The sequence below is a fragment of the Saccopteryx leptura genome, chromosome 5, assembly GCF_036850995.1.
Source record: "Saccopteryx leptura isolate mSacLep1 chromosome 5, mSacLep1_pri_phased_curated, whole genome shotgun sequence".
NCBI lineage: Eukaryota > Metazoa > Chordata > Mammalia > Chiroptera > Emballonuridae > Saccopteryx > Saccopteryx leptura.
In genome coordinates this window covers 213,756,125-213,774,683 of record NC_089507.1, presented here as the reverse complement: position 1 = coordinate 213,774,683, position 18,559 = coordinate 213,756,125, and the positions used below count along the sequence as shown (strand labels likewise).

The 18,559-nt window shown below is 49.0% G+C and overlaps 2 protein-coding genes and 1 non-coding gene across 3 annotated transcripts in view; all 3 read right to left on the bottom strand.

Annotated features, from left to right (window-relative positions):
- Nucleotides 1–18,559, bottom strand: part of LOC136406650 (BPI fold-containing family B member 1-like) — a 202,438-nt gene that overhangs the window by 106,344 nt on the left and 77,535 nt on the right. The gene's annotated exons all lie outside the window — the stretch shown is intronic.
- LOC136405093 (BPI fold-containing family A member 1-like) overlaps nucleotides 1–18,559 on the bottom strand; it is a 228,069-nt gene that overhangs the window by 160,257 nt on the left and 49,253 nt on the right. The gene's annotated exons all lie outside the window — the stretch shown is intronic.
- On the bottom strand, nucleotides 17,167–17,273 carry LOC136407265 (U6 spliceosomal RNA). Its single transcript, XR_010751822.1, has one exon. It is a non-coding gene; the product is annotated as a U6 spliceosomal RNA (small nuclear RNA).

Sequence of the window (18,559 nt, the reverse complement as noted above, 5' to 3'; positions counted from 1 at the left end):
CAAAAAGCCTTTATTATTGTCAGCTGTAAAGGTAGGAGGGAAGGTTACTCTCCAAGGGAAGTAGAATTTGCCTTAGGCAAAAATACCTTTTCGCATCCGAGTCGGGGCACCCAGCTCCCCGTGAACACTTTTGCCCTCTGTCCCTCAACAAAACCACTGAAGAGCCCCTCCCACTCGGCCCCGGCCCTGACCTCGCTCTGAGGAACAGAACCAGCGTCCTGCTCCAAGGTTCTGGAGAACAGACCTCAGGCAGGTCAGAGCCTTTGGAAAAAACTAACTTTGCCCTTCAAAACGGATCTCTTGAGCCACAAACACCATCGATAAAGGTTCTCAATCGTAGTCAGGTCAGGAGAAAAGGGCACCACCTGCATTTCTGAGAAACGCGTTGGGGAGGCACAGACGTTACCAATGTGGGGAACACTTGTCTTCAAATGTCCACGGCGTGTCCTTCCACGGCCTTCGCCCTGCCTGTGGCAATGGGACAGGCAGCGCCTGTGGCTTCATAAAGGGGCAGCTTCAGCAGGAGCGGAGGGAAGGTGCCTGGACCTTTGACGAGTCAGTAGGGACAGAACAGACCACTGCTCACCAGGAAGGGAGCGGAGGGGGGACTCTGAGAGGACAGCGTGAGGGTGTTTGGGGGTGATGGAACTATTCTTCATCCCGACTATGATGGCGGTGATAATACCACACGTACATTAAAATTTATAGAACTACACACCAGAGGACAAAAAGCCAATTTTTCTGTGGGCTTGTTTGTTTTTTAAGATTGGGATTTGTTTTGTTTTTTTTCAAAACCCTGGGCATAGGCAGGATACGTCAAGAGTATCACATATACAATGTATTAAAGCAATGTTTTTTGCCCTAAGACTAGAAAATTCCCCACATCGGGTTGGTGGGATGTGACAGTCCAAGAGAAGCTGAGGATAACACGGTTCTGGTGGGTTCTGGAGAGTGTCCTGTGCTCTGGCTACTCCCTAGGCAAAACTTGTCATAGGACAACAGATGGCACGGTTGATAACGCAGGATTCGAGAACAGAGGGCATCTGTGCCCATGTCCCCTTCCAGAGCCCAGGAGAGAGGCCCACATCCCGGGGAAGGAAGTTTAACTGGGGGGTCTAGGTGGGTCTGAGCAGATGGGCTGAGGTAGGCCCCCACGGTCCTGCTTGAGACCCAAGGCATTGAGTCACACCTTCCTCGTCTGTAATATGAGACTAATAATAGTGTTGATATCCTAGGGATGCTAGGAGGGTTGCACAAGCGTTTGTGGAAACTACCTGTCGATAATAGCGATCACCACTATTATTTCAGATGGGGAAACTGAGGCTCAGAAAGGGCATCGGAGCTGTCCAGTGTCAAACAGCGAGACTGGGCAGAGCCCCGCGAGAACTCAAGGCTTCCTGAACTGAGGCCCGGACACCACCTCCCTGACCTCCATGCTCAGCAGACAGAGTGGCTTCCTTGGTCACTCGTGTCCCCAGGCCTCCCTCCATCATGACACAGATGAGGAGACCATCTCAAAGCAGGACACAGAGGGAATGAGAGACAAGCACCATCTCCCCACGTTCTCCGTGATCTCCAAGTTCTCTGTACCTCTGCATCTGGTGATGTCCGTGAGGTACAGTATGAAATACATTATTGACACATCCGGCTTGAGTGAGTCCTTACCTCCTGATCCCTGGGGTCTCCTGTAGGGAATGTTTGCTTTGGAATTTGTGGGATGGACACGGTAAGATGAACAGCTTCTCATCAGTTTCCCAGCTGTCAATCACTTAGTGCCACGTCTCCCCGGCTGTGGGGTCATTCGCTATATATGAAGTCAGCCCCACTGCAGAACCCAGCAGGAATCAACTGACGGAGACCCAGAGCTCCTCCACTGTCCCCTGCAGAAATCCAGGTGAGCGCAACGCAACGACCCTCTTGAACCTGCCTTTTTATCAGACACCACGCCAGACTGAAGCTTTTCGTGAGTATTGCCCAGTGACAAATTGGTGCTGGCTCTAGCACAAAACACGAGAAACAGGCCCTGGCCGGTTGGCTCAGTGGTAGAGCGTCGGCCTGGCGTGCAGAAGTCCCGGGTTCGATTCCCGGCCGGGACACACAGAAGAAGCGCCCATCTGCTTCTCCAACCCTCCCCTTCTCCTTCCTCTCTGTCTCTCTCTTCCCCTCCCGCAGCCGAGGCTCCATTGGAGCAAAGATGGCCTGGGCGCTAAGGATGGCTCCTTGGCCTCTGCCCCAGGCGCTAGAGTGGCTCTGGTCGCGGCAGAGTGACGCCCCGGAGGGGCAGAGCATCGCCCCCTGGTGGGCAGAGCGTCGCCCCTGGTGGGCATGCCGGGTGGATCCCAGTAGGGCGCATGCGGGAGTCTGTCTGACTGTCTCTCCCGTTTCCAGCTTCAGAAAAATACACAAAAAAAACAAAAAACGAGAAACAGCAGCTTCAGTGCTGACTAGATGTCTGGAGGGAGAAGGATACACTGGCATAAGGTGTCCACCAACTTTCTCTTCTGCTACCCCTGGGTTGTTGCTTTCATGCTCATGCTGATAAAATAGCTGCTGAGACACAGCCATCGTATCTGGCATCCGATTAAAAAATAGCAGGAGAAGAAAACAAAAGCTGAGTAAGCCCACTTTAAGTAACTCTTTATGAAGACCCAGCCTAAGAAGGTTGGGGAGAGAAGCCTTTTGTTAGGCCTGTTGCTGCTGTCAAAAATGAAAGAGTTCTTTAAAGGGAGAGGGAAGGGTGGGCAGGTGACCTCAGCTCTCCACGCTTCTATTTTCTTCTCTTTAAAATAAATGTAGATACTCTTCTCATAGATTAGGGCTGTTCAAACGGTTTAGTGTAGACCCCTCTCTCTGCATCCAAAAATGCCCCTTGGCCACCCTGTCCTCGTTCAGGCTCTGTTAGTGTGTGCGTTTCCCTAAAGGCACTGTCAGAACCAGGGAGGGATGAAGAGAACCATTGACTAGCAAGTCCAAAATGAGCTTCCATTTAGTGGCCCTGGGTTAAGCAATTTTTCACAATGCTTGTTGAATCCTCACAGTAACTTTATTTATTAAAGTACAAGGTAAAGTACACACAACTGAAAGGCAGGAATGCTGGGCGTTAGCCACTAAATATGGGTGGTCTCAGGGAAAGCGTAACCTGCTCTGAGCCTCAGTTTCCCATCTGTAAATGGAAGTGGAATTGGGGTGGTTAGGAATACGTACAGAGGAGTCCCTGGTTTAACCCCACCCCAAAACCCTTCAGCTCCATAGAGAATCTCAGACTGACCCTGACACTGACTCGACTTACCTGGGGCCCCCAAGGCACATCCCAAGTGCTGAAGGTATCAGGTCCTCTTCTCATCCTTGGTGGGCTGCCTGCCCTGTTGCCTGCTCAGTGCTGGAATATCTGAATTCCCCGTGGGTCTGTTAGATGGCGTAATTAAAAATATTTCTTAGATTTCAGTCCATTTCCCCTTTTATCTTAGCATGCCTTGTTATTCTTTTATTGGATGCTGGACATCACGATGAGAAATTGTAGAGGCTCTGAATGATGTTTTCTTGTTCCAAAGAACAGGCTTACATGAGTTTTCTGGCCACCCCAGATTTATGCTCTGGGGACACCCTCTCAGAGGATGACCCCCACAACCTACACTCTCTGCTCTGCCCTCCCACAGGTGCCTGACCCAAGATGCTGAGGATCTCCGGCCTCTTCCTGCTCCTCTGCGGGCTGCTTGGTCCATCCACTGCTCAGCAGTCCTTGCCCGAGGTCCCCGAAGGTGAGAGAGTCCTCTCTTGAGTCGTGCCTGGCCTTGTCAGACCCATAGGTCTCTCCTAGAAATCCAAGCCATGAGCCAATGCTGGTTAAGTTTTGACTAGCGTTGTGCCCAGCACACAGTTAACACCAATAATTATTTGCTATTCTGATTGTCACTACATAACTGTATTAAAATCTCTTCCCAAGATCACCCTCTTTTCTGTCTCTGTACCCTGCTCCATCTGCTAAGATCCACCATCCAAGACCCCAGCCCTACCTGGACGGGCCATGCCCACTTCCCCCACACTCACTCCTCTCCGGCCACCGCGGCCTCCGAAGCACATGAAACATTCCCTAGAACCTTTGCAGTTGCTGTTCCCTCTGCTTAAAACAGCCTTCCCCTAACGATCCACAGGGCGCCCTCCCTTCCTCAGGTCTCGGCTAAGACGTCAATTTTGCAGAAAGACCTTCCTCGACCTGAACTAGTGCCCTCCGCCCGCCCTCTGGGTGCTCAGCCTGCCCGTGCTCTTCCCTCCTCCGCAGAGCGCGCCCCTCGGAATGCACCGCTATAGCCGCAGTGCTTAGAACATTGACACTTCTTTCCAGGCCCCTTGGCAAACGGCCTCTGCCCAGAGACTCTCCAGGTGACACCCCATCACCCCCACACCCCATCTTCACCCCTAGGGCTCCTGCCTCCTCACCAACCACCAGCCTATCGGCTCCGTGAGGGCGGAGGGTCCTCCGGTTTCCACCCACGCAGCCCCGCCCCTTTGGCACGGCTCCTGCACATAGGAGACCCCATAAATATCTGCTAAACGACTGTGTCTAGAACCTGGGGCGCCCACGCAGGCCAGGCAGACCTGATGAATGAGAAGTAAACGCGCCACGTGTGGGACGTGTTCAGAGGTCAAGGTCGTGTCCGGGAATTTGGGGCATCTGACCGTCAAACTAGGTTTTGAAGCCCATGTTTCTTTCTCAACTTTAACCCAAGGACCCCCAGGCGCGGGCGTTCCCCCCAGCCCGGAGACCCCTAACGTAGGAGGATCATTGAAGGAGTTCCTCAGCAACAAAATAAAATCCATGAAGTTTGGTTCGAGTTTCACCAACGGAAACAGACGATATGCGTGAGCGCTCTCTGATCACTCTGCCCCAGGCCCAGCCGGTCCTGGTTCTGTGGGGGTGTTAGAGCTCCCCCCACATTGCCTGACACTGCAGAGGCCCTTCCCTAACAGTCCCTCCTGCTCAGATGGCCAGACAGCCACTGGTCGGGAGAAATTCCCATTGGGGGCGGAGGCAGCAGGTGAGCAGCAGGGAAGACAGGGAGGGGCTCAGGCTCTTTGTTGGGGAAAGGATGGCTGCCCGTCAGCTGGGTCAGCCCCTCGGGTCTCTTCCCCTCCCTGCGCCTCTGTGAAAGGGAGGAATCCCAGAGGACTGCTGTGAGTAATAAATGAAATAACACGTGTAAAGTGCTGACACAGCTCCTTGCGCTCAGTATGCTCCCAATCAGTTGTAACATGAACAGCAACCTCCACAGAGCTAATGTGGTGATTATAATCGGTGCTCTCTGAACACCAGAACACGGACATCCAAGACTCAAGGGCTGACTCCCACCTTCACCCCGACCGCCACCTCGTCCTTCCCCAACCCGGATCGGCTTAGCTAATGGCATCCATATGCTCCGGCCCTAAACCTTGATGTGGACCGTGGCTCCCCTCTTCCTCTCACACCCACATTCATGCGTCCGGGAAACCCTGTCTGTCCACCTTCAAAACACACCCAGGCCTCAGACAGCTTTCTCCACCGTCTCTGGTCAGAACCACACCACCCCTTCACTGAATGACCCAGAGCCCCCTGCTCCCCTTTAAACCCATTCTTCCTCCACTCTGTTCCACTGGGATTTGTACCTCTTTGAATTTCCAACTATTCTACTGGCTCTCAGAACCAAGCCCAAGGTCCTTACAATTGGACCACAAGGCTCCATGAGATCTGGCCCAACCAACTACCTCTGTCATCTGTTCTCCTACTATTCTCCCCAACCCACTGCCCACCAGCCGCACTGAGCCTATTCCGTTCCTTAAACATGCCAGCCAAGTTTCAGCCTCAGGGCCTTTGCACTTACTCTGTCTTCTCCTTGGACCCATCTTTCCCTAGCCATCCTCATGACTTGTACCTTCACTTGCTCCATGACTCTTTCCAAAGTCACTGCCTATGAGAAGCCTTCCCTGACTCCCCTGTCTAAAATTCTACTCTTCCCTATGTCACTCTTTATCACCCAGTTTTTCACAGACCAACCAGCCTACATCCCATAGGCATCAATTTACTGGGTTTCTCATTTTACACATATACACTATTCCCAAGCATGTGCTGTCTGTGGCTTTAAGTCGTTTACTTATTATTTATTCACTCATTACTCCAGTGTGCTTGATACTGGCCAAAGGGCTAGACGTGGTCATTCTAAGGTGCATTAAAACAAGCGCTTCCTTTTGCTATGTTCCCAGTGCTTATCGCATAGTAGCTGTGCGACAAATATTGTGGCTACTGAGGGAGTAACGGTCCTTGTATACACTCAGCTTCTGCCTTGCAGGACACCTGCCTTGCACAACGTCTGGTCACCAGCCTCTGGGGCCACAGCCTTCCCTTGTATTGTTATCTCTTCACTCAGGCTCCAGGCGAGAAATGTACTCATTGTAGACCTCACCCTCGAGAACTCCCAGGATAGCAAGGACGCCAAGTTAAGGATAGGACCAGAATTTACCCTATCGGTGAGGTAAGTAACAGCTACAGGTGTCGTGCACGGCTCTACCCACTTTGGCACAGGTGCACGGGGTACAGGAAGCAACCATAACTCACAGGCACCCGGGGCCATCTCAGCAAGACTCGCTGTGTGGCTGGAGCAGCGCCTACCCTCCCCGGGCCGGTATGACTCTGCGTGGAGAGTCAGGAGTCCGCAGGATGCTTGCCTGCTTCCAATCTGGGGCCCCTCTAGCAAGAACAGGGGGTGTTCTTCAGGTTTTCTTTCCCTGCTTCACTCAGAAAGCCCCGTCTTTCATTTGTTCGAAAATGAGAATTTTGACTCCTATTGAGTATGACTTAAGCACAGAATCTGCTCTAGACCCCAACGCTCCGTGGCCCCAATGCTTAGAGATGCTGAGAGATTGCCCACAGGCGTGTTTTGTCTGGTCTGCAGAATGTACATTCAGAGAGGACAGACCTCCTTCAGTTTATCACTGACTTGCCTCTTCCCTCGAAACCAAGCCCTGGTCTATTCATTCATTCATTTCCACGTCAAGCCTGGACCTCATGGCAATGGGGTTGGGGACCTCTGCAACAGTACTTTCCATTGTCACAGTCTGTCACTTTTCTTTTTTTTTTTTTTTTTCTGAAGCTGGAAACAGGGAGAGACAGTCAGACAGACTCCTGCATGCGCCCAACCGGGATCCACCCGGCACGCCCACCAGGGGCGATGCTCTGCCCACCAGGGGGCGATGCTCTGCCCATCTTGGGCGTCGCCATGTTGCGACCAGAGCCACTCTAGCGCCTGGGGCAGAGGCCACAGAGCCATCCCCAGCGCCCGGGCCATCTTTGCTCCAATGGAGCCTTGGCTGCGGGAGGGGAAGAGAGAGACAGAGAGGGAAAGCGCGGCGGAGGGGTGGAGAAGCAAATGGGCGCTTCTCCTGTGTGCCCTGGCCGGGAATCCAACCCGGGTCCTCCGCACGCTAGGCCGACGCTCTACCACTGAGCCAACCGGCCAGGGCCATGTCACTTTTCATAAGCCACCATACTGAGCATCAACTGTCCCCTGAGCCAGACGTAGTAGGTATTAGTCGTATACTCTGAAGGCTGATGTCCCTGGTTTAACCGCTTGCTGGATGCATGACTTGGAAAAATCCGTTCCTATTCTCCAATCTTGAATCACCTCTTTTGAAAAATAAGGAAATTATCTCAACAGAGTCCTTTGGAGGGTCCTAGGCACACACGGGGAACCTTTATTCTAGACGAAATTGGGGGTGCTGTGACCTCTGAGGTTCTGAGCTCTAACTCTTCCCTCCCACAGGATCCCGATGTTTGGGCCCTTCACATTTCTCGTGCGGGCAGAAGTAGAAGTCGATCTGCACTTGGAGACCTCAGAAGACGGCACACCACGACTTAGCTTGAGAAATTGTAGGCTCGTACCCGGGACCCTAGAGATCGTACCTGAAAATATGTGAGTTCTCTGCCTTCCTCTCTCTCTGGGTCCAGCTGGTTATGATGAAGCCCACAGTGAGGCTTTGCCCAATGATGTCACCCACAGAGCAGTACTTTTTGAAATTACCCTTTTGTGTATACAGGGATGTGCATCTTAGAAATAGAACTCTATGTTCACTTAAAAATAATTTGCTTGTTGTAAAGATAATAAGCTCACTGACGTGGAAAGAGGTTCACTGAATGGCCATGAGAACAAAGGAAGCAGGCTCAGGTGATGATGGGTTGATACTAGGTTATTTCTGATTTTTTATTTATTTTTATTTTTTTGTTCTTATAAACAATCCTAAATCTTTTGGTATAGAAGGGTTTTCCAAAAATAGAAATTATCTCCTTATTGTAGGTTTCTAAAATTATTTCAAAAGTATTACCAGTTCTGCAACTTTAAACTGTTAAGATACATAACAATTTTGAGCATTCCAAATCACTTACCGGATACCTCACCAATGCAACTGAACTCAGTGACGTGATTCTAGCAGGCACCGGTCAGTTGCATCACATGCCCAACCAGTACGAATTGTTCCCATTTTCACACATTTTGTGTAGAAAATTTCACAGATGCCATTGTTTTCATTTTTTTAAACTTTCAATAGAGCAAAAATGTCATCTCATCAGTCATTTGTTTTAGTCTGTGATGTTATCTTTATAGAGTAACTATCTTCAAAAATTTGCCCTTTTATTAACAAGAGTGTTAGTGCTTTCTCTGAAATTTATAAATCCTTTTTACAATCTTCTTTTTCTTTTTTTTGTTTTTTTTTTTTTGTTTTTTTGCATTTTTCCGAAACTAGAAATGAGGAGACAGTCAGACAGACTCCCGCATGCGCCCGACCGGGATCCACCCGGCATGCCCACCAGGGGGCGATGCTCTGCCCATCTGGGGCGTGGCTCTGTTGCATCCAGAGCCATTCTAGCACCTGAGGCAGAGGCCACAGAGCCATCCTCATTGCCCAGGCCATCTTTGCTCCAATGGAGCCTTGGCTGCAGGAGGGGAAGAGAGAGACATAGAAGGGGAGGGGTGGAGAAGCAGATGGGCGCTTCTCCTGTGTGCCCTGGCCGGGAGTCAAACCTGGGGCTCCTGCACACCAGGCCAATGCTCTACCACTGAGCCAACTGCCCATGGCCTACAATCTTCTTATATAAGTTTTTTTTTTATTTAGGATGATCTCTACAATTAACTGAATCCAACATCATTGCCAATCTATTTTATACCCTGTCTATCTTATTCATGAATTCTTCAGTTTGCTCCATTCCCTGTTGCTCACTGTTTCAGGAAAGAGCAGGTGTGGAATCCTTTCTGAGCCCTTCCTGGTCTGGTAATGTACTCTTGTCTTGTACAGACACACTGAGAACCAAGCCAGAGAAGGCATCCTTGACCCACAGTCACCTTCCCCAGGGAAAACTCTGTAGACTATGGCTCTCATGTCTTCTGACAAACTATAGAAATGATTCCTGAAAGTATAGTCTTCACATGTCTTCTGATATGTTGAAGAACATGAGTCCTTCCTTTGTGGGAAATCTGAGAGCTTAGGCTGGAAGAGGTAGATCAACTGAGTTATGTGCAAGCTTTTTATACAATAAAGACACAAACCCTTTGCCTGGAACTTAGATTAACTCTGATCTATCAAGGACTGGGGAAGACTTCAGGACCCCAAAGACCACTTTACATGGCTACTTCCTGCTTCTTTCTTATCTCCCCCAACTGAAGAAGGACATGATACTCTCCTTTTCCATGAAGGCATGACCGTGAGGCTGGGAGATAAGTTCTAGCAGAGCATTAGCTCATCAAAGAAATGATAATGTGTCCAGAAAAGAAGGAAGTCAGAGCTGAGTAGAGCAGCCTGGATAAAGCCAGTGGGCTGGACCTGGAAGGGTGGTCAAAGCTGAAGAAATCATTGCAGATGACAAGCAAAAGAGCACAGAGAGGGGAGGAGGGGCCAGTGATGAGGGCACGGGTGATTTGAACTATAAGGTCAATTTTAGGAGCTATTAAGAGGTAGATGAGAGCAAAGGGCCGAGGCTGGGTTAGAGCTCTGTGCAAACAAGGGATAAAGGCTAAAATCTAAGCTGTTTGGGGTCAACTGAGACAAGGGGCAACGTGAAGGAAGAAGAGCGTGGGTGAAATTAATCTATTCTACAACCTCATCCATTCTGCATTTAGAGACCCCTCGGCACCAAGACCTGTTGCTAAAGAGGTGGAGCGCCACATGGGACACTTCTTCAAAAAGAGCTTGGCCGAAAGAGTGAGTGTGCCAACCCAGACTATGCACTTCAGTCTCTGAGTCTGGAGTCGGATCTTGTTGTGTTGGATTCTCTTAAACTGAAAGGAGATCTTCCGAGAAGGAATCAGCCTCTGTGAGACTGGACGTCAGCTAAGGAGGCCATCCAAGACTCGGTTTCCCTAGCTATAAATAAGTATAAGCAATTATAAAATGAAGAGCTGACATTCACTAAGGCACACAGGCCCGGTGCTAAGCATCTTACGTGAATTTGCTTGTCTCCTTCTCCAAACAGTCTCATACTCTAGGTAGTAATACTGTCCCCATTTCCCAGTGTTTCCCCAGATTTAAGAAGAAGTTCTGGGGGGAGGGTCAGAGGCTTACTCAAGTGAGGAAAATGCCAAATGGCCCAGCTGACATGGGACCCCAGGGCAGTCTGCTCCCCAACCCCCTCTTTCCTGCTTGTTCCCTAGGAGGGATGGCCTGGTTTAGAAGAAGGACCTGCCTGGATGACCCTGTGCAGGCTTCATGAGCTGAGTCCTCTCCCTGACTCGTGTATTTCCTTGTCTTGCAGATATGTTCCTTCCTTAACCTGTGGCTCCAGCACATGAGACCCCGCCTGACTAATGAAATATTGAGTAAGTGAGGCCAGAGGGAAGGGGTGGGAGAAAGTTCACACTCCTCCCACCCTTTTACCCTTCCATCCATCGTCATCCCTTCCCTCATCCTGACACTACTCCCGCTACGAAAACTCCTTCCTGCCCTGCAGAGAAAGTAGGGTCTGTAACAGCCGCAATCCTAACAAACTCAGCTCCCATTTCTGGGGTGTGGGGTGCTGTGCGCTTGGACAGGTTTAAACCCTCTGAGCCCTACCACGAGCTAAGTACGTGCGGGTTTCCATTGTCTCCTGGCCCTCAAAGCCTAAAAAGATGAAATATAAACAGAAGCTTCCCTGGGGTGTGTGTGTGTGGAAGAAAAGGTGTCCAAGATGCCCTTGACTCTCCTCTTAAAATGTACGATGCTGCGTTAGGAGGAGAATATTGGTCTGGTCTCAGCCCAGGAAAGCACTGTCTCCTTCAGCCGTCCCTACCGCCCAGTACCCGAAGTTTCTACGTCTGCCAGACCCCCAGCGAGTTGTGCAAGGTGGAATCTCCACAGCTCAGCCCCCAGCAGGAATCTGAGAACCAATAGCGTTGCCGGGTTAAAAAGACTCTTATTTCATTCATTGAATTTTCACTAATCCTATCACGGGCTGGATGCTAGAGTTTCTAACGTTCCTTTAGATGACTTTTCCAGCAGGCAATATCCTGGCCGTGGCTGGCATACCTCCATTGACAGGGAGCTCCTTGCTTATAGGGTGGGAAGCTTGAAGCAGGTCATCTGGATGCGTGTTGAAGCTCTCAAAGCTCGGTGCACAGCGTCAGTCCGAGCACATGGGACTGGGCGGCAGGGCCAACACCCTTGCTCTGCCCATCACAGCTGCAACTCTGGAGAGGGCTCCTGGTAAACAGAGAATCTGGCTGCTTTAGGGCCAACCTCCTCCACTGTCTCGTTTTAGGGCGCAAGCTCTTAGGGGATTAGCTCGGGGTGGGAGAAGTCGTTCCTGGTTTATGGGTGAGGAAGCTGAGGCTCAGAACTGTCAGTGAAATAATTGAAGTCAGCTGGTGACAGAAAAGAAACTTCTACCTCTGGTCTCCAAGCCTCTGACCAGTTTTCTGACCTCACTCTGTCCCCAGATCCAGCAGGGGAAACTCCTTTGCCTCTCTCATCCTTCTTCGCCCCCACGGTCTAAGGTGTCTGTCTTGTGTTCTAGATCTTTTGCCAGGCACGTACAATGTCTCCGCCTAGATATCCTCACAGCACAGGAGCCGCGTTGGTACCAATCAGGTGAGAGACCACAGACATATTTTTATGCCTTCAGTGATCTTGGGCATTAGAGTCATTGTAAATGTTTCATTCCTCCTTTCATTCATAAAATTTCAGGGAAGTGTCTACAATGTGTTAGACTCTAGGGATATAACCATAAGCAACACAAAGACTCTTCTCCCCTGGAACTCGTATCCTCATTGTGCATACTCACAATGAACTAGGAGTTAAATGCAGGGTCCACTCCATTCCATAAGGTGATGGAATGATGAAGGTAACAACATAGAAGGACGTGAGAGACAGCATGACTGGGGTGGCGGAGGAGAAAGGCAAAGGAGCAAGTGTAGTGGAGTCCTGAATAATAAGGTAGAAGAAATTATACCAAGACCCAGGGAAAGAACATCACAGACAGGAGAACGAGCATGTGCAAAAGCCCTGAGGCAGGAGTGAGCTTTCCTTGTGGGTGCAAAGAAAGAAGAGCATTGTGGCTGGAGGGTGGAAGGGCTCCGTTATAAAAAGTAGTTTCATAAGGAGGATATCTGGTGAAGAAAGGAAAGGGGTGTCTCTGTAAAAGGAGATGTGATTATTCACTTAGCACGTATTGATTTGAAACTGTATTCTGTGCTGAATACAGTCTACTCGAGTGACCCCACCTCAGGTCTTTCCAGAAAAAGGGCACACCTGCCACTCTGGTCCCTGCTTTGTTTTCCTTCATGACACATCATTAGCATCTGACCTCCTACTATGTTATTAGTTATTTCTTCTCCTTCCCCAACTAGAATGCAGACTAGGACTTTATTCTATTTCCCATTATATCCCAGGTGCCGGGATTACAAAGATGAACCACACCCTGCCCCTGCCCTCAAGAGCACCCTGTCTAGTAAGGGATAGGCAAATAAATGGGCTATTTTATGTGCAGCAGAATGTTCTGTTTGAGGTTCTATGGACGTAGAGAGGCAAGACTCAGAAGCTCTGCCAGAAGACTTCCAGGAGGGCTTCCAAGAGGAGAAAAAATTGAAACTGAATGTTGAAGAGCAATTAAGAGTTTCTTTGTGGGGAAATGCATTAAAGGCAGAGGACACAGCATGTGCGAACATACAGAAGTAGGAAAGGACCTGGTGCTCTAGACAACGGGGAGAAGCTCTATGTGATTGGTCACGGGCATCATGGGGGATGGAAACATGCTTCTCTTAGGGATAAGGATAAGCTTACAGTGGAAGGTACATGTGACTTCTGAGGACCAGGGTGGATATAATGGAGTGAGCCACCAGGAAGGTACAGTCCATGACAGGGAACATGAAACACTGAGCGGCTGACACCATAGTTGAAACTATGTCATTGGGTTAATTAGTTTAGTTATGTATTACTCTAAATTAATGCTATGCAATAAAAAATATAATGAGACACATGTAATTTGGGATTTTTAGTAATGAAATTTTAACAAAGAAAATGCAGATTTATTTATTTTAGTGATATATTTTGCTTACTCAATATAGCCAAAGTATTAGCATGTAAACATATCATCAATATAAAAGTTATTAAGAAAACCTTTTACATCCTATATTTGCACCAAGTCTTTGATATCTGGAGTGTATTTTGTACTTACAGCACATTTCCATGTGGACTAGCTGCATTTAGGTGCTCAATATTCACATGTGGCTGGTGGCAGCCTTATTGGACATAGCAACTCTAGCAAAGCTAAGTATGGCTGGTTGCAAAAAACAGCTAATTTTGGCTGGTTCCTAGTTCTATATATTTGCATAGGAGGTGTCCTCTGCCTTAAATGCATTTCCCCACAAAGAACTCTTAATCACTCTTCAACATTTTATATTATGCCCCCAATACATCTAGGCTGCCATCTATCATGGAAGTCCCACAGACACATTTATCCTGCCTAGAAAGTGTTTTATAACTGTGAATGGATTGCCCATATTAAAATAATATGTAATATTAAGATGTCTTTTGATGAACCAGGGCATTTGGCAACATTTTGCAGCCTTGTGCCATGACGTAGGCCAAGGTAAGAGGCAAGGTCCATCTTGGCGGAGGAGAAGGAAACTAAGGAACAGTGAGGAATTGTTCTCCAGGAATAGGGAGTGGAGGGGTGTCCAGGAGAAATACGGTTCAGCACCACGAACAGTGGACAGCGGTGCCGGTGCGATTCAGAACTGGGCAGAGGAAAGGCACTGTGCTCTGCCTTATAACCTCCTTTAAAAGGGTGTATAATGTTGACGAGTATCTTGATTATTTCACACAGGTCCTGCTTGCTGGCCTCCTCTCTGAAATGCCCTCCACACTCCAAGCCACCACCTACATAAATTTTCATGTTAATTGCTGCCTCCTGGATCCATCCCAAAATTCCCCTTCTTTTCTGGGTATGAGGGTGTTTTTCTGTAAAGCCATCTGCTGACTTCATCTTCCCACAATAAAATTTTTGCATCTCTTCACAGTGGACTGTCCTGCTTCCATAGAGCCCTGTGGGCAGTGGTACAAAAGCCACAAACGATAAGGATGACCTAAACTGAAAGAGGGGGTGGGTGCATAGGTTAACTTAGCCTCAGAAGTGCCTGAACACTCTGGCCTGGAGTTTTCCTAGAGTGAAAGAGCAAGGTCACGTGTAACCTGCTCCACCAGGTCATAGCACTGGGCATGCACCACAGCTCTCCTGCTTGTTGGGAATGTACACAGGGGACTAGACCTCAGCAGGTCCTGACGTCATCAGTAATTTGTATGAGTAGGTGACCTGGATGTATTTGACCTTGTAAAGGAAACTCACACATTGCTTTCATTTACATACACACAATGCCCTTTGAATTCCACACCACTCATTCTGACAATCTAACACAGTGGTTTTTAATCTATTTACACTTGGAGACCAATGAAAATAAGAGAATTATTTAGGGGATGACTAAGGCAGAAATCGCCCTGAGCATAAGTGAAGTCAACTAAGATCATTGGGTCTCTAATCGTCGTGCAGCATCAGGGTGGTTAGCTCTTTCGCGAATCTACACACTATTCTGGCTGTGTGGATGATTAGATAACATATTTCAGCCTGACCAGGTGGTGGCACAGTGGATAGAGCATCAGACTGGGACACAGAGGACCCAGGTTCAAGCCCTCAGGTCACCGGCTTGAGCACATGCTCACCAGCTTGAGTGTGGGGTTGCTGGCTTGACCATGAGATCATAGACATAACCCCATGGTCACAGGTTTGAGTCCAAAGTCACTGGCTTGAGCAAGAGATCACTCACACAGCTATAGCCCCCCATTCAAGGCACATACAAGAAAGAAATCAATGAACAACTAAGGCAGGGGTCAGGAACCTTTTTGGCTGAGAGAGCCATGAACGCCACATATTTTAAAATGTAATTTTGTGAGAGCCATTCAACGAACCGTGTATGTTATGCATTATCCAATAAAAATTTGTTGTTGTCCTAGAGGACAGCTGTGATTGGCTCCAGTCACATGCAACCATGAACATGAGCGATAGGAAATGAAATGAATTTTAATACATGAGAATATTTTATATTTTTAACGTTACACTGTGTCCGTAAAGTCATGGTGCACTTTTGACAGGCCACAGGAAAGCAACAAAAGATGATAGAAATGTGAAATCTGCACCAAATAAAAGGAAAACTCTCCCACTTTCATACCTATTCAGTGCAGTTCAATGTGGGCTCATGCCCATATTTTTTAGGGCTCCTTAAGTAGCTATCCTGTATAGCCTCTACAGACTCGTCACTGACTGATGGCCTACCAGAACAGGGTTTCTCCACCAAACTGCCGATTTCCTTCAACTGCTTATCCCACCAAGAAATGTTATTCCTATGTGGTGGCGCTTTGTTATAAACTTGCCAATATTCATGTTGCATTTTGGTCACGGATTCGTATTTAGCAAGCCATAGAACACACTGAACTTTCCTCTGTACCATCCACATCTTGACTGGCATGGCCGTGGGCTGCTCTGTTGTATACACAGTGTTACATCATCATCTGTGCATGCACATATGCTGCACATCATCCTACAGAAACTGGGAGGGTTTTCTTTTTATTTGGTGCAGATTTCACATTTCTATCATCTTTTGTTGTTTTCCTGTGACCGGTCAAAAGGGCACCATGACTTTACGGACACACTGTATTATTAAAGATTTGGCCCTGGTCGGTTGGCTCAGTGGTAGAGCATCGGCCTGGCATGCAGGAGTCCCAGGTTTGATTCCCGGCCAGGGCACACAGGAGAAGCGCTCATCTACTTCTCCACCCCTCCCCCTCTCCTTCCTCTCTGTCTCTCTCTTCCCCTCCCTCAGCCAAGGCTCCATTGGAGCAAAGATGGCCCAGGCGCTGAGGATGGCTCTGTGGCCTCTGCCTCAGGTGCTAGAATGGCTCTGGATTCAACATAGCGACGCCCCAGAGGGGCAGAGTATTGCCCCCTGGTGGGCGTGCCGGGTGGATCCCGGTCGGGCGCATGCGGGAGTCTGTCTGTCTCCCCGTGTCCAGCTTTGGAAAAATGCAAAAAAAATGCAAAAAAACAGATTTGTCTGCGAGCCAGATGCAGCCATCAAAAGAGCCACATCTGGCTTGTGAGCCATAGATTCCCAACACCTGAACTAAGGAGTCGCAACGAAGAATTGATGCTTCTCATCTCTCTCCCTTCCTGCCTGTCTATCCCTATTTGTCCCTCTCTCTGTATCTCTCTCTCTCTCTGTGTCTCTGTCACAGAAAAAATAAAGAAGAGATTCCAAGCAAAGCACTTAGACTGCCCCCTGAGCACTCTAACGAGTTAACTGGTATGACCATTCTAGTGGCAAATAAGTGGTCCTTGTGCACTCCGTACCGCAGAATTGTCCAGAAGTTTATTCCCGTCCCACCTCCAGAGATTCTGACTCAATTGCTCAGGAGTGGCCCGGGAATCTGTATTTTTGCAAGCACCACCCACATCCCCCTGAGACACTGCAGGGCCTCCCAGAACTCCAGCTTTCCCTTGATTCCCTTCCTCCAGCACAGGCCACCCCAGGACTCAGAAGAGGCGCCTTCGTCAACCTTTGTCAAACCCAACATTCCATTCAGAAAGAGACCCCACTTCACCCCCATCCTAACCCCATTTTTTTTTTAAATATGGAACGCTTCACGAATTTGCGTGTCATCCTTGCGCAGGGGCCATGCTAATCTTCTCTGTATTGTTTCAATTTTAGTATATGTGCTGCCGAAGCGAGCACCCTAACCCCATTTTTTAAGGACCGTTTGTCTTTGGGTTAAAGTTCTAACCTGTAGTCCTCTATGATTGTTACATATAATATATACACACACACAAAGACTGGGATAGATGAGTGACTAAATGAATAATGAACCCTCTTCTTCAGAAGACTGACACCCAAAAGAATGGACTAAAGCAGCCCACCGCAGACCTGACTTAACCGGGTGCAGAAATCCACACTTTATGCTCCCCACCCATTCTGCTGCCCTCTGGAGATTGAGAACCTCTGCTTGTGGCTGGGGACCTGGAGCTGCCTTAAAGCCCGGGTAGGATGCTGAAGCAGTCGGGTCACCCCCAACAACGATGGCTACCTGCAGATGCTGGTCTGCAAAAGCCTGCACAGCCTTCGGTTTGGCCCCGGGGATCAGCTGCAGCCTCCTGGGCACCATGGCCGGGAGCCGCGGGGTCTACAGGGCAGAGGGGCAGCGAGAGACTTCTCACCCAATAGCTCCAGCCACACCCGTCTTCCTCTCCCCTCCACCGCCCAGCCCTTCCCCACCTCAGGGCCTTCGTCCTTGCCATTCCCTCTGTCGGGCACACCCTTCCTCTGAATACACCCAAAGCCAACTTCTCCTCCCCTCCTGGCTCAGCTCAAGTGTCCCTTCTCAGAAACATTACCCAGCCTTTGTCTGGAGTGGCCACCCTGCTAGTTCCAGCTTTTCCCCGGAATACGGTTTGTAATGATCTGTCTATTTCCTCTGGCTCTGACTGTCTCATCGGACTACAAGCTACTGGACACACAGGATGTTAAAGCCAAGCATGGGGGCTGGCACGGAGCCAGCCCACAGGGAATAATGGTTGAAAATACATTTTTATTTGAATCAATCTTCCTGAAAGCCACTTACGCAGGAGAACTGGAGTTCTAACCTGTGTCTATGGGCACGTCTTCAGAGGACCATGGGAAGGAAGCCTGCAGCTGTGAGCAACATTTTTTTACTTAGTCCATATTTTCTTTTGAACAGACACACCAAATTTTTCAACACATTTTAAAAAAAATACTCCCCCAAAAGGTAAAGAAGCTTATTCTAAGAAAAGATACTTAATATAGAAAAGGAGATTGCTAAGGGGTGGATTTCGGGGTCTGGCATCTCCGTCTTCACGCTGAGCCAGCGTAGCCCTGTGAGTAGGGTCCCCCAAGCCAGCGTCAGCACTATGGTCCTCGTGGGAAGCGCTGTAGGTGCTGCTCAGGAGGGGCGTTGCTCACTCCTCCAGTGTTTACAGAGGAGGAAGCAGAAGCTCAGAGCAGAG